The sequence below is a fragment of the Nicotiana tomentosiformis genome, chromosome 3 (genome assembly GCF_000390325.3).
Source record: "Nicotiana tomentosiformis chromosome 3, ASM39032v3, whole genome shotgun sequence".
Taxonomy (NCBI): domain Eukaryota; kingdom Viridiplantae; phylum Streptophyta; class Magnoliopsida; order Solanales; family Solanaceae; genus Nicotiana; species Nicotiana tomentosiformis.
The window spans coordinates 64629804-64655242 of record NC_090814.1 but is presented as its reverse complement, the minus strand read 5'-3'; positions in this window follow the sequence as shown (position 1 = coordinate 64655242).

The following is a 25439-nucleotide window of genomic DNA, read 5'->3' as shown; positions in this document are numbered from 1 at the left end:
CTAGATTATCACGCTAAGACTGTGACGTTGGCGATGCCGGGATTTTTGAGGGTTGAGTGGAGCGATTCTATATATTATGTACCTAGTAGGGTAATTTCATATTTGAACGCTAAGCGTATGGTTGAGAAAGGTTGCCTATCTTATTTGGCATTTGTGAGGGATGTTAATGCAGAGGCTCCTGCCATTGATTCTGTTCCGGTGGTACGTGATTTTTCGGATGTGTTTCCTGCAGACCTGTCGGGCATGCCGCCTAATAGGGATATTGACTTTGGTATTGATTTGGTGCCGGGCACTCAGCCCATTTCTATTTCACCATATCATATGGCACCGGCGGGGTTGAAGGAATTGAAAGAGCATATTCAGAAACTCCTTCATAAGGGGTTTATTCGGCCTAGTGTGTCACCTTGGGGTGCACCAGTTCTATTTGTGAAGAAGAAGGATGGTTCCATGAGGATGTGCATTGATTACAGGTAGTTGAACAAGGTCACAGTCAAGAACAAGTATCCATTGCCTCGTATTGATGATTTATTTGACCAGTTTTAGGGAGCGAGGGTGTTCTCCATGATTGATTTGAGGTCCGGGTATCATCAGCTAAAGATTCAGATATTCTTAAGACAGCTTTTAGGATCCGATATGGCCATTATGAGTTCTTAGTGCTGTCTTTTGGTCTGACTAATGCCCTAGTAGCATTCATGCATTTGATGAACAGTGTATTCCAGCCCTGTTTGGACTTATTCGTTATTGTATTCATTGATGAAATCCTGGTGTACTCTCGTAGCCAGGAGGAGCATGCTCAGCATCTGAGGATTGTATTACATAGATTGAGGGAGGAGAAGCTTTATGTAATGTTCTCCAAGTATGAGTTTTGGCTCGGTTCAGTAGCATTCTTGGGGCACGTGGTGTCCAGTGAGGGTATTTAGGTGGATCCGAATAAGATAGAGATGATGTAGAGTTGGCCTAGACCATCCTCAGCCACAGAGATTAGGAGCTTCCTTGGTTTGGCGGGTTATTACCGTCGCTTTGTGGAGGGATTTTTATCTATTTCATCGCCCTTGACCAAATTGACCCAAAAGGGTGCTCCATTCAGGTGGTCGGATGAGTGTGAGGAGAGCTTTCAGAAGCTCAAGACTGCCTTGACTACAGCTCCAGTGTTAGTTCTGTCATCAACTTCAGGTTCTTATACCGTGCATTGTGATGCCTCGAGGATAGGCATTGGATGTGTTTTGATGCAGGAGGGTAGGGTGATTGCCTATGCCTCTCGCTAGTTGAAGACCCATGAGAAGAACTATCTTGTCCATGATCTTGAGTTAGCAGCTATTTTTCATGAATTAAAGATTTGGCATCATTATTTGTATGGGGTTCATTGTGAGATCTATACTGATCATCGGAGTCTGCAACATCTATTTAAATAGAAGAATCTTAATTTGCGTCAACGGAGATGGTTAGAGATTCTTAAGGACTATGATATCACTATTTTGTACCATCCGGAGAAGGCCAATGTGGTGGCCGATGCCTTGAGTCGCCGGGCAGAGAGTTTGGGGAGTTTAACATATCTTCCAGCAGTAGAGAGACCCTTGGCATTGGATGTACTGGCCTTAGCAGGTTAGCTTGTGAGATTGGATATTTCGGAGCCGAGTCGGGTATTGGCCTGCGTGGTCTCCAGGTCTTCTCTTTATGACTGTATCAGGGAGCGTCAGTATGATGACCCCCACTTGCTCGTCCTTCAGGACAAGGTCTGGCGAGGTGATGCTCGAGATGTGACTATTGGTGATGATGGCGTGTTGAGGATGCAGGGCCGGATATGTGTACCTAATGTAGATGGGCTTCGGGAGTTAATTCTTGAAGAGGCCCATGCCTCGCGGTATTCCATCCATCCGAGTGCCGCGAATATGTACCAGGATTTGAGACAACACTATTGGTGGAGGTGGATGAAGAAGGATATAGTTGGGTTTGTAGCTCGGTGTCTCAACTGTCAGTAGGTTAAGTATGAACATCAGAGACCGGGTGGCTTTCTTCAGAGGTTAGAGATCCCAGAGTGGAAGTGGGAGCGAATCACCATGGACTTCGTAGTTGGGCTCCCACGGACTTCGAAAAAGTTCAATGCCATTTGGGTGATTGTGGATCGGCTGACAAAGTCCGCGCACTTCATTCCTGTTGGTACTACTTACACTTTAGAACGGTTGGCCGAACTTTATATCTGAGAGGCTATTCGCATGTATGGTGTTCCAGTTTCTATCATTTTAGATAGAGGTACTCAGTTTACATCGCAGTTTTGGAGGGTCGTGCAGCGAGAGTTGGGTACTCAAGTTGAGTTGAGCACAACTTTTCACCGTCAGACGGACGGGAAGTCCGAGCGCACTATTCAGATATTGGATGACATGTTGCGCGCTTGTGTCATTGACTTTGGGGGTTCATGGGATCAGTTTCTGCCGCTTACGGAGTTTGCATATAATAACAGTTATCAGTCGAGCATTCAGATGGCTCCATACGAGGCTTTATATGGGAGGAGGTGTAGATCTCCAGTAGGATGGTTTGATCCGGGTGAGGCTAGGCTCTTGGGTACAGACTTGGTCCAGGATGCATTAGATAAGGTGAAATTGATTCAGGAGTGGCTTCGTACGACGCAGTCTAGGCAGAAGAGCTACGCAAACAGGAAGGTCCGTGATGTGTCTTTTATGGTTGGGGAGAAGGTTTTGCTGAAGGTATCACCCATGAAGGGTGTTATGAGATTTGGGAAGAGGGGCAAGTTGTGCCCCGATTTATTGGACCTTTTGAGGTGCTTCATAGGATAGGGGAGGTGGCTTATAAGCTTGCCTTGCCACCCAGCTTGTCGAGTGTGCATCCAGTGTTTCATGTTTCCATGATCTGGAAGTATGTTGGTGATTTGTCCCATGTTATGGACTTCAGCACGGTTTAGTTGGAGGGTAATATGACTTATGATGTGGAGCTAGTGGCCATTTTGGATCGGCAAATTCGAAAGTTGAGGTCAAAGGACATAGCGTCAGTGAAAGTGTAGTGGAGAGGTCAGGCTGTGGAGGAGGCCACGTGGGAGACCGAGTAGGAGATGCGGAGCAGATATCCACATCTATTTGAGACCCCAGGTATGTTTCTAGACCCGTTCGAGGACGAACTGTTATTTAAGAGGGGAAGGATGTAACGACCCGGCCGGTCGTTTTGAGAGTTATAGCCCCGTTTTCCCCATTTTTGCCTCCTTTTGTGCTTTTCAGCTATATTATGATATATCGGGTTAGTTGGTTCGGGTCCGGAGTGGATTAAGACACTCAGTCTCTTATTTAGAAGCTTAAGTTGGAAACGTCAACCGTGCATTAATTTATGTGTAAATGGTCTCGGATTCGAATTTTGATGATTCTGTTAGCTCCGTTAGGTGAATTTGGACTTAGAAGCGCATCCCGAATGTGATTTGGAGGTCCGTAGTGGAAGTAGGCTTGAATTGGCAAAAGTTGGAAATTTGGCGATTTTGATCGGCAGTGGAAAATTTGATATCGGGGTTGGAATGGATTTCTGGAAGTTGGAGTAGGTTCGTGGTGTCATTTGTGACGTGTGTGTAAAATTTGAGGTCATTCGGACGTGGTTTGGTTGATTTCGGCATCGGTTGTCGAATTTGGAAGTTTAGAAGTTCTTAGGCTTGAATCCGAGGGTAATTTGGTGTTTTGATGTTGTTTTGAGTGATTCGAAGGCTCAACTAAGTTTGTATGTTGTTGTATGACTTGTTAGTATGGTTGGTTGAGGTCCCGAGGGGACTCGGGGTGATTCCAGGTGGTTAATGGATTGTTTGAAGTTGGAAAATGCAGCTGAAGCTGCTACTACTGGTATTTTCGCACCTGCAGATAGGGAGCCGCATATGCGAGGTCGCAGGCGCGCGCGGGAGTTCGCAGGTGCGGACAGAGTTGAAGTAGGTTGGGTTTGCAGGTGCGTAGGGGAGGTCGCATCTGCGGGTCAGCAGATGCGGATTGGTTCCCACAGAAGTGGAAGTGAGGAGGTCAGATAGAGTCCGCAGGTGTGAGGTCTTTTCCGCACCTGTGTGGTCGCAGATGCGGATATGGAGTGCAGGTGCGAAGTTGAGGGAATTAATTATTTTCCACAGGTGGAGTTTCTCGCACAGATGCGGCACCGTAGGTGCGCATATTTGGCCGCAGGTGCGAAAGTCCTGGACAGAAAGTATAAAAAGAACACTTCGCGAATTTTGGTTCATTTCCACCATTTTCAAGTGGGTTTTGGAGCTTTTGGAGTGTTTTTGAAGGAAGATTCAAGGGTTTTCAGTGAGGTAAATTTCTTGGGCTCTAATACTCCTATCTATGGTGTTTTCCCATTGTATTATCATCTAATTAGTGGAATTTAGGGGCGAAAATAGGGGGTTAGGGCTTGGGATTTTGGAGAGTTTAATTTAAAGATTTGAGGGACCAAATGATGTCGTATTTTGATAAATTTCATATGTATAGACTTATGAGTGAATGGGCTTTCAAGTTTTGTAATTTTTGTCAGATTTTGAGACGTCGGCCCGGGGGATCGTGGTTGAGCCAATTTCGGGTTTTTGTTCTAAATTGGTAGTTTTTCTTGTGTAATTCATTCATTTAGCATAAATTGATGGTATTGTACTGATTATGAATAGATTCGGAGCATTTGGAGGCCGAATCGAGGGGCAAGAGCATCACGGAGTAAGGATTTGATCGGTTTGAGCTAAGTAACGATTGTAAATCTGGTCCTGAGGGTATGAAACCCCGGAATTTTATATCATTTTACTATTTGGAGGTGAGGCACATGCTATGTGATGGGCGTGTGGGCGTGCACCATTGGGGATTGTGACTTGGTCCATCCCGTATCAACTGTAAAGTTGAATATTTTGTTGAAACTATATGATTCGTATGTGTTTCAGAAAGAATTTTTGTAAATCAGGTTGGATGCCATGTTTAGGCCTTATGCCAGTGTTGTTTGGACCCTTAGAGGTCTTTTCTTGCCATCCTCTCTTTGTTTTTGATTGAAAATCTATACTCAGTCATGTTTATACATATTTACAGCATAACTCAGTCTCTATTACTCTATTTTGATGCATCATATAAATGTCGTTTGGGTTGAATACTTTGTTTTCTGAGAGCCCAAGAGGCTGGGGTGGTTTATGACTGAGTTAGGCCGAGGGCCTGATTTATGAGGATATTTATGGTATCGGGATACATGCCGCAACATGTTTGATATAGGCCGTGGGCCTCATTGATTTATGTCATGATTGGCTTGATATAGAGCTTGGGCTAAAGGAGCCCCTCCGGAGTCTGTACACACCCCCAGTGAGCACAGGTACCTAATGAGTGCAAGTGCCGAGTGCTAAGTGATTGGGAGGCATAAGTGATGGTGAGGTCTGCCCGAGGGGTTGTATACGAGTGATTGTAAGGTTTGCCCGAAGGGCTGTATATGAGTGATGTTGCCCAAGGGGCTGATTATGATTTCATTATTTTTGCTCATCTTTGCATTGAGCCTTTGTTTGAAAACGGTTGAAAAATGTCTTTAAATGATTTTACTGGAACTGGATTTAAAAGAGCTGATTTGATTCAAACTCTGGTTTTAAAAGCATGTTGTATTTCACTGAATTTTTGTGATATGAACATTACTTGCATTACTGCTCGTCACTACTTCTTAGTCTTTATTTACTGTTGTTACTTACTAACTTGGCATACTAACGTTACTCCCTGCACTTTGTGTGCAGATCCAGGCGTATCTGGACACGGTAGTGGCTGTTGACTATTCCGGTTGTAGATTTTCTCAAGGATAGCAAGGTTGTTGCTTGGCGATCGCAACCCTGCTCTTCTCTCTCTTATCTTTCTTTAGTTGTATTTAGCTATTTTCTACACTATGTTAGTCTCGATATTGTCAGACAAATTGTAGTAGATGCGCATGACTAGTGACACCCCGATGTTGGGCTTTTCTTTTCCGCACTTTTGTTTTTATTTGAACTCCTTTATGAAGGTTTTTATGTTAAATAGCCCTGAAATTATATTTGAAATGAAAATATCGGTTTGTTTTGGACATGAGTCGACTTGCCTAGTTCTACGATAGGCGCCATCACGACAGGGTTAGTTTGGGTCGTGACAGTATTGGTGTGGAATGTCAATAGGATAGTTGGGCTTGATAAAGTAAGGTCATTGGATTTAGAATGGGTTCTATAGGATTTGCTTATGGTATATTTGGAAGGATAATGTCACTGATCGGCTTAGAAATTGGCTATAGTTCTTGTCGAATGAGAGAGAGCTCCATGATTTGTTGATCTAATAAGTGGTTGCGAGTTTTTGTATCTGGCAGTGTACGAAGGTTTTAGAATGAGGTTTTGTTTTATATAAGGTTATTACCGGTATCGGTTTTGTTTCGAGCAATTATTGTGGCGGAAAATTATTTCTATGAGCATTTGAGTTATGTGGTATATCATGTGATTGCATCTTGGGCTATGGTTATGTCTTGATACACCTTGTTCAGATTTATATAGTGTGTGGATAAGAGGTTTGGGTCTTGTAGGGAATTCTGGATGTTGGAAATGGGGTTCCAAGATTTATGGGCTAAGGTTGGATTAAGGATCCTCAGTTTGGTTGTGTCGTCAGGCTTATATGAATTTAGGTGACAGGGGATCACCCCTGGTATGTGCATGGTAAGGTTACACGGTGGTTTGATGGCTTTGGAACGACTTTTGTCACGTTCGAGGAAGAACGTATGTTTAAGTGGGAGAGGATATAACGACCCGACCGGTTGTTTTGAGCATTTGCACTTTGCTCAGTAGTTTGAGGGCGTGAGAAACTCCGTATGATGTATTATGACTTGTGTGAATCATCGATTTTGGTTTTCAAGTTATTCAGAATTTATTTGGAAGAATAAATTTCACAATTGAATGTTTAGAGTTGGAAGAGTTGATCGAGTTTGACTTTTGTGAATTTGAACTATGGGTGTTTAACGGGCGAGTTGGGACGGGCTGGACACAAAAAACTCAGCCCGTCCGTTTAACGTTGCGGGCTGTTAGCGGGCTGTACTTTTTTGGGTTTTTTTTGTCCGTCCGGGTTTGGGCTTAGAGGGCTGTTAGCGGACCGTGCAATTTTTATTTTTTTTAAAGTAAATTTTGTTTTTCTTATTCAATGTTATTGATACTTAAGTGTTTGCAAACTTTTAAGGCTTAGAATTAAATTTTGAAGTTTAAAGTTTAAAGTTTTAAATTTAAAATTTGAATTTTATAATTTTAAAATTGAAATTTGAAAGTAAGTGGCTACAAAAAATTATTTAATAAGACCAATAGGCAATATGTAAGGATCAAGCTCCGAAGACTTTCATTTGATATTTTTATTGAATAATATATAAAACTTTAAATTAAGTTGCAAGTTCTTTTTTGATTTTGCTATTTTTGAACTTGCAAATTAAAAGTTTACAACAATTATAAAAAATAAAAAAAAATAGTACATCACATGCTTTGCATCATTTTTGTAAGTTCATCCATGTCAACATGAGGTTCTTGGTTTCCGGCATTGGTTGAATCAGAATCATAAACCATTATATCTCCAATTTCTTGGTCCTCCGCTTCATTTACCTCGTCACGCCCTTGATTTCGCCGTTCTGATCTTATCCAATCTCTAAAGCACACTAGAATTTCTAAAGCGTTGCTACAGAAGAAGGAATATTTACATCTACAACAGAAGAAGCATCAACAATGTTAGCATAATAATTATATAATATTTCTAAATATTTATGTAGATCAGAAATACAAGTGTCAATATCAGGAGTTTCAGTTGGTCCAATATCCATATAAGAATATAAAACAGTGATTAATTGGTGACAAGTGGCCATTTTGATAGAAGGGTTTAAAATAGCACCAATTAGGTAAATAGGGGGAATTGGGTAGAAATATTTTTTAAACTTACCTAGCATAGATTCAACAACAGAAGTATATCCTTCTTTCTTCTTCAAATTATGTAGAGCAATTTCAGCAATATGAACTAAACCATTTGCAATAGTAGGATAATTTGTAATATTTGAATTTGACCGTTGGCAACGGTACAAAAAGAAAACGTTAAAAAACGGGCTGAACCGGGTTGTAGCCTGTGAAAAACCCGTTAACGGGCTTAGCGGGTTCCGGTGCATCGATATAAAAAAAATTATTCGTTTGAAACCCGCTCCCCGCCCAACCCATCCAAGCCCGCCCCCCACGCTACAGTACCGGGCTGACCCGGGCTGAATCGGTGTAACGACCCAGCCGGTCGTTTAGAGAATTTAAGTCTCATTTGGCGGCATAAGGCCCTGAGCAGCTTCATATTACGTGTATTGACTTGCGTGCGTGGTTGAATTCGGTTACCGGTTATTTCGGAGTGATTTGGGACACTTCGTCCCTAAAACGATAGGTTAAGTCTTAGGATTTTAACCGTAGTCGGAACTATGTGAAGACGACTCCGGAATGGAGTTCTGTCGATTCCATTAGCTCCGTTGGGTGATTTTGGACTTATGAGCGTGTCCGAACTGTAAATCCGAGGTCTGTAACTGATTTAGGCCTGAAATGGCGAAAGTCGAATTTTTGGAGATTTGGACCAGAAGTGGACTTTTTGATATCGGGGTCGGAATGCGATTCTGAGAGTTGGAACAGCTCCGTTATGTTATTTGGGACTTGCCTACAAAATTTGACGTCATTCCGGGTTGATTTGATAAGTTTAGGCATGGGTTTTAGAAGTTGAAAGATTTGAAATTTATAAGTTTGATTCATGATGTGATGCGTAGTTTCAGCATTAGTTGATAGGATTTGAGGGCTCGATTAAGTTTGTATGGTGTTTTAGGATTGGTTGGTATGTTTGGTTGAGGTCCCGGGGGCCTCGGGTGAGTTTCGGGTGCTTAACGGACTAAAAGTTTAATTTGTGTTACTGCTAAGTCTTCAGGCTTCTAGTATTTTCGCACCTGCGGTGAAGAGACCGCAGGTGCGAGAGCGCACGTGCGGAGAGGCAAGCGCAAAATGGAAAAATATAGGAGTGCCAGTGGTTGCAGGTGCGAGGTAAATTCCGCATCTGCGATGCCTGCAGATGCGATGGAGCAATCGCAGGAGTGGTGAAGGACCGCAGAAGCGGACATGGGTCCGCAGGTGCGACCCTTGGATCGTAGAAGCGGACGCTGAATTTTGAATGGAATCCACACCTGCGATGGGAATTCTGCAGGTGCAGTGACGTATGTGCGAAGGCAGGTCCGCATATGCGGTTTAACTGGCAGAAAATGGGGCAAATCGAGGGTTTCATTCATTTCTTCATTTTTGGACTTGGGAGCTCGGGAATTGGCGATTTTTCGAGGGATTTTCAGAGAGAGCTTTGGGGTAACAATTTCTAACTCACTCTTGGTTGTATTTCATTAATCTATAGTTGTTTTCTTCATTAAATTTCTGGTTTGGATTGAAAATTTAGGAAAAATAGGAATAAGTTCTTCAACTAAGAGTTTTGAGTTTTGATTGGGATTTAGACATCGGATTTGGATAATTTTGGTACGAGTGAACTCATGAGTGAATGGGTATTCGTATTTTGTGACTTTTACCCAATTCCGAGACGTGGGTCCGGGTCGACTTTTTAGGGCGAATTTTGGAATTTTTATTAAATATTGATTTCATTGATTAGATAAGTCTATTATTGTTGTATTCTTGTTATGCAATTGTGTTTGGCTAGATTTGGGCCATTCGGAGTCGGATAATTAAGGAAAGGGAATTCTTACGGAGTGTTTGAGCTTGGTTCGAGGTAAGTATCTTGCCTAACCTTGTGGGGGAGATTTTTCCCTTAGGATTTGAGTGTTCTATGTTGATTGTAGCCCGTGTGCACGAGGTGACGAGTGCGTGCACGAACTTATTTATGGAAAGTTGGCCTTTTAGGATCCTTAGGTCCTTATATTCACTGAGTATGAAATTGTTCTTGATATGATTAAGTTTCTAATTACAAGTTTCGCCTCTACATGCTTTAATTAAAATTTATTGCTTTCAGGATTCGTTCTTATTGCCTATTTGACTCTTATTTGACTTAACTGAAGATTTTATCTCCTCTATTGTCATGCTATCTTTTCATAACTACTTATCCTTATTTAAAATTATTATTGTGTCATCTTATAATTTGTTCAGTCTGAAATTGAGGTTATGATTATCTTTCTGCTGCCTATCCTTAATTAAATTGTTGAAAATCCTTAGAAATTCTTCAACCTTAAAAGAAGTTTTAGATATCCTATATCTTAGTCGACTTGTTTTATTTAGAATTATTTGACTCATGTTAGTTTCCCTGTTGTTGAAATGTATATTGTGGGGTCGTTGATACACATTAGTTTCCCTTTATTGAGTTGTTCTCTTTACGCCTATCATTCTTTACTGTGGTTGTTCCTTGTGATTTGGTCCCACATTTTTCTGTGATTTAAAATTTCTTGAGTTGATTTACTTGTCATACTTTGTATTATTGCCATTGTTGTTGTTGTATTTGTTGTGGTGATGCACGAGGTTTCTGTCGTGCGGTTGTTATTATTTTGATGCACGAGGTTTCTGTCGTGCGGTTTTTGTTATGGGGTTGCATGAGGTTTCTGCCGTGCTATTATTACTGTTGATATTTACACATGCGGCGTGACAAGGTGGGATATATATGTGTGTGGGTTGCGCATGTGGCGAGACAAGGTGGAAACATTATTATGCACGTATGGCGAGATAAGGCGGGTATTTATGTTACTATTGCACACGTGGCGAGACAAGGTGGGTTGTGTCATGGATTGATTTGTGATGATTTGTGGCCCGGGGGCATTCTTGTTGTTGATATTTGTGAAGTGGTATACATACATGTGTGAGCTTTATCTTGTGAAAGTTGTAAGAAAATATTCTACGTGTTGTCCGATCTTTTTCCTTATGCTTATTTGCTTATATGGACTTTGGTAGGACACTTGCACAAGCATACACGTAGTTAAGCATTCTTATCGGATAAAAGGTGTTCTTGATATTGTTGAGCATAGTTGCCCACCCTTATTTACTTGTCTTCTATGTGAGAATAGTTCTATTGGCACGTGAGTCATCAGTGTGGTCATGAGGTGTTATGAGGGCATAGGATGCCAAGTGTTATGGTTCAGGTATTGAGACTCGTGAGTTGTGAATTGTCCGAGGTTCGGTACCTCGTGGAGTTGTTGACTAAAACCTGATATAAAAGCGGTTGTAATTGCTGAGTTATTACTTGTCCTTGCTGTATTCGTGATTCCGGATTTAGGTTGTGTTCCATTTACTTTGTCTGCCTCATTTTTATGATATTCCGCTGATACTTGTTGTTTTCTTGCTTTAATGCCATTACTGTATTGTGAGCCATATTGCATAGTATTTATGTATACATCATACTTCTGTTATTCATGTGCTTATATCTGTTTAGTTTATTAGACCAGTGGGTGTCTTGACTGTTCCTCGTCACTACTCTACTAAGGTTAGTCTTGATACTAACTGGGCACCGCTGTGGTGTGCTCATGCTACTCTTCTGCCCATTTTTGTGCAGATCCAGGTATTTGTTTATTAGCTAGCTGTGTGGGCTGTTGCTGTGGAGACTCAAGGTAAACATGTTGTTTCGTTCGCAGGCTTCAGAGTCACCTTCCAATTTTTGTTTTGCACTGTTTATCCTTATTTCTGGACAGTTGTATTTAGAAGTTTTCTAGCAAACACTTATAGAGCTTATGACTTGTACCACCGGTTTTGGGATTTTCAGAGATTCTATTTAAATAATGATGTTGTTTTAATTATTGTTAGGCTTACCTAGTCCCTAAGACTAGGTGCCATCACGATACCCAACGGAGGAAAAATTGGGTCGTGACAAGTTGGTATTAGAGCTCTAGGTTCATAGGTGCTACGAGTCATAAGCGAGTTTGGTAGAGTCTTGCGGATCGGTACGGAGACGTCTGTACTTATCTTCGAGAGGCTACAGAACCTTTAGGACAATCTCACTTTTTTCATTCCTATCATGCGAGCTTATTGATCTCGGAGTTTGAACTTTTATCATTCCATTCTCTTACAGATGGTGAGGACACGAGCTACAGTTATAGACGACGCTGCTCCTGGAGCAAGTATCGCTAAAGGCAGAGGCAGAGGCCGACGAGGAGTAAATGTCGCAACCAAAGCACATACTAGAGCAGCAGCTGAGGAGCCGCCAGTAGTTCCAGTTAGGGAGCAGGTACCGGAGGCGCCTGTTATTACCCCCGCACTTCAGGAGACCTTAGCACAGTTCTTGAGCATGTTTAGTACATTGGCTCAGGCGGGGTTGATTCTGGTTGCACCAGCTACTTCACAGACTGAGGGAGGAACCCAGACTCCCGCCGCCCATACCCCAGAGCAGCGAGTTCAAGTTGGTCAGGTTCCAGGTGTCATGGCGACACAGCCTGTGGTCCCAGTTCAGCTCGTGGTCAGGGTAGCAGCATCTGAGGAAGAGCAGCTTAGACTTGCAAGGTTCAAGAAATATGACCCTCCTACATTTAGTGGTTTGGCTTCAGAGAGTGCACAGGGTTTTCTGGAGGAGTGTCACTGCATTCTCCGTACTATGGGTATTGTGGAAACGAGCGGGGTTGCTTTTACTACGTTCCAGCTCAGGGGAACGGCGTACCAGTGGTGGCGGGCATATGAGTTGGGTAGCCCGGCCGAGTTAGCTTCACTTACATGGGTTCGGTTTGCAGAGAGGTTCCTGAGAGAGTTTGTACCTCAGTCCCTTCAAGATGCACGGCGCGCGGAGTTTGAGCAGCTGCCCCAGGGCACTATGTCAGTGTCAGAGTATGCCATGAGATTCAGTGATTTGGCCAGGCATGCACCTGCTTTGGTCGCCACAGTTAGAGAGCGTGTTTGTAGATTCATTGAGGGACTCATACATGATATTCGGTTCAACATGGCTCGTGAGTTAGAGTTAGATGTTTCGTTTCAGCAAGTGGTAGGGATCGCCCGCCGAGTAGAGGGCATGTGGGACCAGGAGAGAGAAAATAGGTGAGGCCACGAGAGAGAGTACAGGTGAGATCAGGAGAGAGAGGACAGGGAGGTGAGGAGGCCTCGTAGACCAAAGAGATCTACTGGTCCTTATTTTAGAGGCAAGGTACGACATGGTAGAGGTTTTGTGGGTCAGCCAGTTCAGTTTGCACTTCAGGCTTCGCACTGTGTTTCAGTTGCCCATGGGTCTCAGATTACCCGTACCGTATAGTTCCCATAGCCACGTCAGTATAGAGGTTGCTTCGAGTGTGGAGATACCAGCCACAGGGTGAGAGATTGTCCTAGACTCCGGATAGGCATGTCACAGCGGAGTATTCAGGCGAGTAGAGGGCACCGAAGAGGGGAAGGCCCGACCCATTGATATGTTTCGCAAGTAGGTTTGAGGCCACTGCGCCAGATGATGTCATACATGTATGCTTTTGATTTATTATAGAGGGGCACCATTCGTATTTTTATTCGGTCCTGCTTATCAGGTCGAGTTCCCCTACTTGTCGTCCCACCTGTGGGTGAGTTTATGACGTAGTATTATGTTTAGGTGTTTATCCCTGCTGGGAGACTCTATGAGTGGTAGCCCGTGTCTATCGTTTGTTTCTATTCATTATTTACGAGACTAGAAGTGAATTCATGTTGTCCATTATGGTAGGTTTGATGTGATTCCTGAGTAAATTAGTTATAATTTGTGATTTGATACTTTACCGGGGTGAGAGTTTAGCAAGTGTTGAGATTCTTTTTGGCAGAATTGAGTTAGTGGAATATTTCCATTGGTATGCTGTGTATTCGACTTGTGATTCAGAGTTGAGGGTGAGACCCTCGCAACTCCATGTGATTTGATATGTTTGAGCCGGGCTGCGTGCCGCAGTGGAGGGTGATACCACGATGAGATCCTCATGATTTGTTCATGTACTTTGATTTTTCCTTTTGAATTGATTCGTAGTAGAGTATTGTTAGGAAGTTGTGCCTGTCGGGCTTGTTTGATATTTATCTTATGTGTTTCTCTTTAAATATTTAGTCAATTTTGTTATGTGCTTCTTGAGTTTTGGCTTGCGGGGTGTGTTCCCGGTGGTGTTAGTGGTGACTTGTTGATCCGGGTGTATAGTTATAAGGTCTTCGTGTTTCTTGCATCACTGTCAGCGTTGTGGAGGTTTGAAACAGGTTACTAACGGATATGGGCCTATATGTAGTGTGTCTTGTTGTGTGGTCGTACCTTGTGGATGTAGGCATGATTTGTTACAGCTGGTTGAGACTGATACCGGTTATGGATTTAAAATCAGGTCTTTTGAAGATAAATGAAAGGTGAGAATTTTTTTGACTATAAAGCTTATCGGTGTTGGCAGAAAGGATAAATTGCAGTTGAGATGGTGTCGTCAGGCTTATGCGGATTTGGGGTGATGTGGGGTCACCAACGAGTGTGTGTTGGGTATGTACATTAAGTGATTTCAAGACTTCGAGGCGATGTTTAGCACGTTTGAGGACGAATATTTGTTTAAGGGGGGAAGGATGTAATGACCCGGCCGGTCGTTTTGAGAATTTAAGTCTCGTTTGGCGGCATAAGGCCCTGAGCAGCTTCATATTATGTGTATTGACTTGCGTGCGTGGTTGAATTCAGTTACCGGTTATTTCAGAGTGATTTGGGACACTTAGTCCCTAAAACGGAAGCTTAAGTCTAAGGATTTTGACCCGAAACTATGTGAAAACGACTCCAGAATGAAGTTCTGTCAATTCCATTAGCTCTGTTGGGTAATTTTGGACTTAGGAGCGTGTCCGAACTGTAAATTCGAGGTTTGTAACTGATTTAGGCTTGAAATGGCGAAAGTTGAATTTTTTGAGATTTGGACCGGAAGTGGACTTTTTGATATCGGGGTCGGAATGAGATTCCGGGATTTGGAACAACTCCGTTATGTTATTTGGGACTTGCCTACAAAATTTGACGTCATTCCGGGTTGATTTGATAGGTTTCGGCATGGGTTTTAGAAGTTGAAAGATTTGAAATTTAAAAGTTTGATTCATGCTGCGATGCGTAGTTTCAACGTTAGTTGATGTGATTTGAGGGCTCGACTAAATTCGTATGGTGTTTTAGGATTGGTTGGTATATTTGGTTGTGGTCCCGGGTGCCTCGGGTGAGTTTCGGGTGCTTAACGGACTAAAAGTATGATTTGTGTTACTGCTAAGTCTTTAGGCTTCTGGTATTTTAGCACCTGCGGTGAAGAGACCGCAGGTGCGAGAGCGCACGTGCGGAGAGGCAAGCGCAAAAGAGGAAAAATGGAGGAGTGCCAGTGGTCGCAGGTGCGAGGTAAATTCTGCATCTGCAATGCCCGCAGATGCAATGGAGCAATCGCAGGAGCGGTGAAGGACCATAGAAGCGGACATAGGTCCGCAGGTGCACACACGCAGGTGCGACCCTTGGATCGCAGAAGCGGACGCTGAGTTTTGAATGGAATCCGCACCTGCGATGGGAATTCCGCAGGTGCGGTGATGCATGTGCGAAGGCAAGTCCGCATATGCAGTTTAATTGGCAGAAAATGGGGCAAATCGAGGGTTTGATTCATTTCTTCATTTTTGGACTTGGGAGCTCGGGATTTGGCGATTTTTCGAGGGATTTTCAGAGAGAGCTTTGGGGTAACGATTTCAAACTCACTCTTGGTTGTATTTCATTAATCTATAGTTGTTTTCTTCATTAAATTTCGGGTTTGGATTGAAAATTTAGGAAAAATGGGAAGAAGTTCTTCAACTAAGAGTTTTGAGTTTTGATTGGGATTTAGACATCGGATTTGGATAATTTTGGTACGAGTGAACTCGTGAGTGAATGGGTGTTCATATTTTGTGACTTTTACCCGATTTCGAGACGTGGGTCCCGGTTGACTTTTTTAGGGCGAATTTTGGAATTTTTATTAAATATTGATTTCATTGATTAGATAAGTCTATTATTGTTGTATTCATGTTATGCAATTGTGTTTCGCTAGATTTGGGCCATTCAGAGTCGGATAATTGAGGAAAGGGCATTCTTACAGACTGTTTGAGCTTGGTTCGAGGTAAGTATCTTGCCTAACCTTGTGTGGGGGATTTTTACCTTAGGATTTGAGTCTTCTATGTTGATTGTAGCACGTGTGCATGAGGTGACGAGTGCGTGCACGGACTTATTTGTGGAAAGTTGGCCTTTTAGGATCCTTAGGTCCTTATATTCACTGAGTATGAAGTTGTTCTTGATATGATTAAGTTCCTAATTACTAGTTTCGTCTCTACATGCTTTAATTAAAATTTATTGCTTTCAGAATTCACTTTTATTGCCTATTTGACTCGTATTTGACTTAATTGAAGATTTTACTTCCTCTATTGTCATGCTATCTTTTCATAACTGCTTATCCTTATTTGAAATTATTATTGTATAATCTTATAATTTGTTCAGTCTGAAATTGAGGTTATGATTATCTTTCCGTTGCTTATCTTTAATTAAATTGTTGAAAATCCTTAAAAATTCCTCAACCTTAAAAGAAGTTTTAGATATCCTATATCTTAGTCGACTTGTTTTATTTGGAATTATTTGACTCGTGTTAGTTTTCCAGTTGTTAAAATATATATTATGGGATCGATGATACACATTAGTTTCCCTTTATTGAGTTGTTCTCTTTACGCCTATCATTCTTTACTGTGGTTGTTCCTTGTGATTTGGTCCCATATTATCCTGTGATTTAAAAGTTCTTGAGTTGATTTACTTGTAGTACTTTGTATTATTGCCATTGTTGTTGTTGTATTTGTTATGGTGATGCACGAAGTTTCTACTAAGCGGTTGTTATTATTTTGATGCACGAGGTTTCTGTCATACGGTTGTTGTTATGGGGTTGCACGAGGTTTCTGTCGTGCTATTGTTACTATCGATATTTGAACATGCGGCATGAAAAAGTGGGATATATATATGTGTGGGTTTCGCATGTGGCGAGACAAGGCGGGCATTTATGTTACTATTGCACACGTGGCGAGACAAGGTGGGCTGTGTCAGGGATTGATTTATGATGATTTGTGGCCTGGGGGCATTCTTGTTGTTGATATTTGTGAAGTGGTATACATACCTGTGTGAGCTTTATCTTGTGAAAGCTGTGAGAAAATATTCTACGTGTTGTCCGTTCTTTTTCCTTATGCTTATTTGCTGATATAGACTATGGTAGGACACTTGCACAAGCATACACGTAGTTAAGCATTCGTATCGGATAAGAGGTGTTCTTGATATTGTTGAGCATAGATGCTCACCCTTGTTTACTTGTCTTCTATGTGAGAATGGTTCTATTGGCACGTGAGTCGTCAGTGTGGTCCTGAGGTGTTATGAGGGCATAGGATGCCAAGTGTTAGGGTTCAGGTATTGAGACCCGTGAGTTCTGAATTGTCCGAGGTTTGGTACCTCGTGGAGTTGTTGACTAAAACTTAATGTAAAAGCGGTTGTAATTACTGAGTTATTACTTGCCCTTGTTGTATTCGTGATTCCGGATTTAGGTTGTGTTCCATTTACTTTGTCTGCGTCATTTTCATGATATTTCGCTGATACTTGTTATTTTCTTGCTTTAATGCCATTACTGTATTGTGAGCCATATTGCATAGTCTTTATGTATACATCATACTTCTGTTATTCATGTGCTTATATCTGTTCAGTTTATTAGACCAATAGGTGTCTTGACTGTTCCTCGTCACTACTCCACCGAGGTTAGTCTTGATACTTACTGGGCACCGTTGTGGTGTGCTCATGCTACTCTTCTGCACATTTTTGTGTAGATCCAGGTATTTGTTCATTAGCTAGCTGTGTGGACTGTTGCTGTGGAGACTCAAGGTAAACCTGCTGCTGCGTTCGCAGGCTTCGGAGTCACCTTGCAGTTTCATTTTGCACTGTTTATCCTTATTTTTAGACAGTTGTATTTAAAAGTTTTCTAGCAAATACTCTGTAGAGCTTATGACTTCTACCATCGGTTTTGGGATTTTTAGAGATTCTATTTAAATAATGTTGTTTTAATTATTATTAGGCTTACCTAGTCCCTAAGACTAGGTGCCATCACGATACCCAAAAGAGGGAAAATTGGGTCGTGACAATCAGGCTGAACCGGATTGTAAACGGGTCAGCCCGACCCGATTAACAGGTATAATTTGAACCCTGGAATGGAGTTTTGATAGTTCCGTTAGGTCCGGGTTGTAATTTTGGACTCGGGCGTATGCCCAGATTTGCATTTAGATACTTCTAGAAGGTTTCAACGCTAATTGGCGAACATTGGAAATTTGAAGGATTGGAAAGTTCATAAGTTTGACCTAGAGTTGATTTTGAGGATATCAGATTCGGATTGAGGTTCCAAGAATTGAAATAGCTTCTTTATATCATTTGTGACTTGTGTGCAAAATTTGAGTTCATTCCAGGTTGATTTGATATGTTTCGGCGCGAGTTCTGGAAGTTGAAAGTTCAAAGTTCATATAAGTTTGAATTGAGGTGTGATTCATCGTTTCGACGTTGTTATGTGTGATTTGGGGCCTCAAGTAGGTCCATAGTATGTTACGGGACTTATTGGTATATTCGGACGAGGTCCCGAGTAGCTCGGATGGGTTTCGGACAGGGTTCAGATCATTTGGAGCCTTGTTGAAGTTGCTGGAATTTTTGGTTGCTGGTGTCTACTCACTTGCGCATGAGGGACCGCAGGTGTGTGCTCGCGGAAGCGTGAAGCTGGTCACAGAAGCAATCTGGGGAAGGCTGGCTGGGGAGGCATCGTAGAAATGACCATTGTTGGCCAAGGTTGTCTCGTAGATACGCAACCTTGTTCTGCAGAAGCGAAGGTCGCAGGTGCGACCTACTATCCGCAAATGCGGAAACGCTGGGCAAAATGCTTTAAGTTTGAGGGTTGGCCATTTTTATCACATATTGAGCTATAGACTTCGGAATTGGGCAATTTTTGAAGCAATATTTCACCATATGAATTGGGGTAAGTGTTCTCTACTCGCTTTTGCTTATATTTCATAAATCTATCTTCGATTTTGGCATTTGGATTATGAATTTGTAAAGATAAATTGGGGGGGTTTAGCGTAAAGTTTCATAGAGTGAGTTTTTGAGTTTTGAACATCGATTCGGAGTCATATTTGGGTAAAACTAGTATGGTTGGACTCGTAATTGAATGGCTTGTCGGATTTTATAAGTTTTATCGGGTTCTGAAGCGCGGGTCTGAGTTTGACTTTTTGGTTGATTTTGGGCTTTTGATTAAGGATTCTCCCATTATTATTTAGAATTGTTTCCTTAGGCATTATTTGATATATTTAAGTTGCTTTTGGCTAGTTTCGAGCCGCTCAGAGGTCGGTACGCAAGATGGCATTTTTTGAGCATCGTTTGTCTTGCTCGGTATTGGATTTGGCTTGTTCGAGGTAAGTAACACTTCTAAACTTGGTGCTGAGGGTATGAAACCCCGAATTACACGTTATGTGATTGATGTTAAGGTGACGCGCATGCTAGATGTCGGACGTATGGGCGTGTATCGTAGAAATTGTGTCTAGTCGATTCCATGGAACTGTGTAGCTATCTTATCTGAATATTTGTATTGTATATGTGTTAGAGAACTTGAGTTGTGATTCATGCTAGAAAACGTGTTTAGGCTATATGATGGTACTATTGGGACCCATAATGGTCGTTCTTTGCTGTTGATTTGCTTAATTTCAATTATGTACTCAGTCGCATTCATCACTACATACCATATCTTAGTCTCTACTATTGTATATTATCACATCTCATATCATCGATTTGGGCTGCTTAGCATGAGTGTTGTGAGCCCGAGAGACTGGAGAGATTGATGATTGAGTGGGGCGGAGGGCCTGTTGTGAGTAATATTTATGGGATCGGGTTGCACGCCGCAACAAGATTTATTGATTCATGCCAGGATTTGGCTTATTACAGCGCTTGGGCTGGATCGGCCCCTCCGGAGTCTGCACATCCACATTAGGCACAATTGCTAGCAATTATTTATATTTGGGATGGATCTTCCCTGGTTCTTTTGCATTGGGCTGGATCTGCCCTGGTTTATTTGCATTTTGGGTTCATTTGCATTGGCTGGATTTGCCCTGGTTTATTTGCACTTGGGTTAGATTTGCCATGTACAGTACTGAGTGACTGAGTGTGCTGAGTATTGAGTATGATGAGTGAAAATATGAGACAGTGAGATTGAGTACTTTGAGAGTGTGAGTACATGAGTTCATCACTGAGATGTATTTCCTCAACCTACCCGGATTTAGTGACATTCATGATATCACCTGCATATCGATATGTAAGCATAGAGATGTACTTTCCTCATGCTATCTCAAAAATGAAACCTCATATTTATTGTTGAAAAGTTTTTGGGAAAATCACGGTTTTCAAACCCACTCATATATTTTGGGGGATTTCGGTGAAAGATTTGGGATTTACTGTTATACTTGAAAAGCATGCCTATTTTTCGTAACTGTGAACGAGCTGAGTTATTTCTTGCACCATCTTTATTATATTGTTATGAACTGTTGTTGGTTATTGGAGTTGGACTCTAACCTTTGTCCTAGATCATCACTACTTTCATCCTAAGGTTAGGTTTGTTACTTATTGAGTACATAGGGTCGGTTGTACTCATACCATACTTATGCACCTTGCGTGCAGATGTTGGATGTTGATGTTGTTGTGTACCGCGGGAGCTCGATTGGAAGATGTACCTGCGTTCCGGTAGTGGCTATCACTATTCCCTGGTAGAATTGGATTCAAATTTTGTTCATTTACATTTCAAAAAGATGTAATTATTTAAATTCAGTTTTGTAAAGAAATCTAAATCCTAGACGCTCATGATTTGTACTACCAGTTTTTGAAAAATTCTTGTATAGAAGCAATTGTATTATCTTTCCTCTCTTAATAAATTTCATTGAATTGGATGGTTGGTTATTGGCTTATCTAGCGGGTTAGGTTATGTTCCATCACGACTAGTTGAATTTTGGGTCGTGACAATAAATATGTCTTCATCCTCAACCAAATTTCACTAATTAAACACAAAAATTTATATAAACCTAAATAATAAAATGCTCAATTTCGCTTTAAAACTTACCAATAAAATAATATTTCAAAATTGAGAAAATTATATAGTAGTTTGCTAGATCATAACTTATGAAGAATGGAGAGTTGAAGAATTTTAGCAATATTTGATAAGAAAACAATCATCGAAGTTGGACTCAAGTATTATTTAAAGTAAATAAAAATAAAACGCACTATATTAGTTTTAGTAAATATTAATCCTTATGTTTCAATTTAGATGATACATTTCTCTTATCAAGAGTAAATTTGACTAAACTTTGAAACTAAATTAAATTAGTTCAGCTTAGTATTTTAAAATTAAAATTTAGATATACAAATTATACGAAAAGTACTAGTATAAGTTATAATTTTTCTCATCTCAATATAATAACAAAATATATTTTAAAATATTAGTCAAACTTTATGCAACTTGATTCTCGATAAGCGAAATGCAAAGGGGTAGTACATTTTAGGGCAAATATATAGACGGCCCCTTAAACATGGCTCCAGTTTCCATTTTGACACCTTAATTTAGCGCTTTCCCTATTGAGCACTTTAATTCTATTTTGGTGTATACCATTTAAACACAACGCATGTCCGACCAAAGGAGCGTTATGTCCACACATGATAAGCGCGTGAATGTTATTAATATTTGCTTAGGTGGATATTCCAACGGTAAAAATAAAACTCAATCGTTAGACTTACTTTAAAACATCCAATTTTCCCATGTTTTCTCTCAAGAATGCCCTAATTCCTCTTTCGTCTTCTTCCCTTGCAAATTCAGCATTTTCCCCTTCTACTGAAGCTTAGGTGCCCAAGCTTGAATCTTGATCTGATTTCTTCCTCATCTTTCTCGTTTATCAGTTCCATGTCACAAAAATCAACAACTTCTCGCAATGGAATGGAAATTTACCACTGTGGATTTAATGCGCCACTGACTATATCATGGTCATCTGCAAACCCAGGTCGCCGATTTTATGGTTGTAAATTGGTAAGTCGATCGTATTGTTTTTGTTAGACCCTTGAATTTCTTAATAAAGAAATCTGTTTTTAATTTTTTTGGCCGCATTTCTTTTTGAATTTTGTAGGGTCGGGGTGGCTGCAAATATTTTAGATGGCATGATGATGAAATGCCTAACCAAGCTAAGAGGGTTATACAGGGTCTGTTGAAGAGAGTCGAAAGAACTGAGAAAACAGTTGCGCGGTTGAAGTGGTTATTTGTTGTGGTGGTGGTGATGTTTCTATGGATTTGGCTTTGGTGATGCTAGTGGTTTGAAGAACAATGTAGTATTTTTATGATATGCTGGTGCTAATAGTGTTGTAGTTTCTGCTATTAGTTCAAGAAAAATATAGTATGTTGGAAGTAGGTACTAGGAATTTGGCCTTTTGTTAATGTACACTATCTTGTTATGAATGAAATGGAAATGACCAATTTTTAATGCAAATTTAAGTTCAGCCGCACTTCCATAATGTGTTATGAATGAAATGCAAATTCATATTCATGATTTGAAAACATAACTGCCTAAACATTCCATTGCATAATGTGATGGACTAGCATTACATCCAAGCTCAAAAATAGAGCATTGTTTTGGTCTACAAATTACAAAAAACAGAGCATTATTTTCCCAAACATATACCTACCCAAACTAGTAAACTCTAATAGAGCATAACTGCCCAAATAAAAAACTGGTAGTGACATCTTAGATAACATAAATAAAAAGTGATCTACTTCACAGTGTAGATGCAGCTGAACTTGTTTGACTTGAAGAACCTTTTTTACTTGCTGCACTCATTTGCTGAAGGTGTGACCTTGTCACTACATTTCTTCCTTTAAACTTCAATCTGAGGGGCTTAAATCTAATGTCTATGTTAGTTGCAGATGTATCCTTGAATGTCCCAGTTGATATGACTCTCTCAGATGATATACCGGGCTGTAAATACAATGAATTAGTAAAAAACAGAACAATTCCAGCCCACAAAACTACATTATAATAAACTATACATCCTTGCATTCAAGATAGTAGTTCCAGTCATAGTGTCAGTGAAAATACCAAAACCAGTATGCCTTAGCCTTTTATGTCCAATGGTTGCTGCATTAGTCAAGCCTCCTCCTAGTGTAGTTCCTCTTTCTTTTCCCCTACCTAGTCCATGGCCTCTTCCTCTTCCTCTACCAAGCCGAGTTGATTGGTTGTTGCTTTGTCTTTTGACAATACTTGTATCCTCACATATAGAGGATGGATTACTTTGTTGAGATGGTATTTCCTGAGATGATCTTGGTGGAGGTGGTGGCATATTTTGACTTTGTCGAGTAGCACTTCTTGGAACATGCTGACAGAAGTAAAAGAAAAGAATATCAGAATTGCAAAAAAGAATGTAAAAGACAGAATTACAAATATCAGAACTTACCCCTTTCCTGCATCCAGATTTGTTGTGTCATGTTTGTTGGCAGTTTGAACAAGTCATCTTTACCCCTTTCTTTGATAGTTTACCATGCTTTTTTCTTGGTTCATCCTTGACTTTTCTCCTACATCTCTTTCGTCTACCTAATATAGGTTTAGGTTTCGGAGGCTCTATAGATGGATTTGTTGAATCCGACTACATCTTTATGTTGGGAATTGGTTGAATAAAATGCTGGTAAGCTTTAAGGAAAGTTTCCTTCCTATACCAGTGGGCAACATAATCATCTGGGTCCATTTCTCTATCATAGAATGCACATACTACATGTTGACATGGAATACCCCTCAACATCCATGATCTACAAGTACATGTCATGGTCCTAAAATCAACAATGAATATGTACACACCTTCATCAACTTCAAACCCATGTTCTGTATTCCATATAATCTTACACCTCCTAGAAAGGGTTTTGTTCTCTTCCAGTATCATCCTAGCCATTGGTGCAATGTCAGTAACCTAAGTCTCAGCAAACTTCCTTATATCAATGGTCCTATTCATGATTTTATGTCTAATTTATTCCAACATAGTTATAACAGACTTGTGCCTAGGACCTACTATCCAAGAATTGAATGTTTCACACATATTATTCTCAATGACATCACACTTTGAATCTTCTCTAAAGTATGCCCTACACCAATACTCTTTATCATACTTCAACAAGTCTTCACATATCTTATAACCAAGCTTATTCATTGCTTCCAGTTCTTCCTTGAATTTTACTTCATAAGATGCTTTGGCACATCTCCAGAATTGTTTCCTCCTTTCTTCACCTCTCCAGTTCTTGGACCAGTTAGACCAAATGTGTATAGCACACATTCTGTGTTCTGCCATTGGTAGTAATTCCCTTACAGTTGGTACTAGTCCCTACAAAAAATAGTAATAACTGTTAGTAGACAGTATATATAAAGCAGGAAAAAGAAAAATTAAAAGTTGATTGTAACTTTACCTTTGGCATATCTGACATAACAGTTAAGCCAACACCATCTCCCAAATATAAATCTGCAATCAAATATGTGATGAACCAGCTCCAAGAGTGTTTTGTCTCTTGATCAACTACATCCCATGCAATAGGAAACATCTGTTTGTTCCCATTTCTACCAACTACAACAAGTAACTCACCCTTGCAGATTCCCTTTAGAAAACAGCCATCAAATCCTATAATCCTTCTGCACCCTTCTAACTATCCTCTTTTCAAAGCATCTAAACATAGATAGAAATAGACAAACAGATTCTTGCCAGGAATAGTCTCACTATCTGTTCTGATCCAGCATAAACTCCCAGGATTTTGTTTTCTTAATAATATCGGCATAATCAACAAGTCTGTTAAATTCCATCCTCCAGTCACCCATGAATTGACTTATCACCCTACACTTAGCCCTGTAACAAACAGTTCTTCCAACATACAAACCTAACTTATCCATGACCAAATTCTGAATCTCCCAGAACTTAATATTTGGCTGGAAAATAATCCTATCTTTATACTTATTGGCAATGTACTTAGAAGTACATAATTTATTCTTATTTTTGGTATTGCACTTATGAGCTGGATGGTACTTCTTCACAGTAAAGTCACATGAATCTCCATAATTGCTTGCATACAATTCCCAGTTACACTTGGCTCCTTTACACTTAACTCTAACCCTATCCTTTTCATTAGTCCTAATTGTTAGTTGCACTTTGTTCTCCACAACATATGAGGCTACTACTTTTCTAAACTCTACATCATTTTCAAATACCATACCAAGCTCAAAAATAGCAAGGTAACAGTCAGGGTCAAACCTTACCTTTTTACTTCTCCTTCTAGGAGGTAAGTCAATACCCCTTTCAGCTAAAACATCTAACTCATCTGTGCTATCATCACTTCCAATATCAGAACTGGTGTAGTAGTCTTCATCCCCTCCTAATTTTCCAGCAAACATGTCCTCCTTAGATGGTCTGCCAATATCCTCAAAGCCTTTATCTATTCCAACTTCT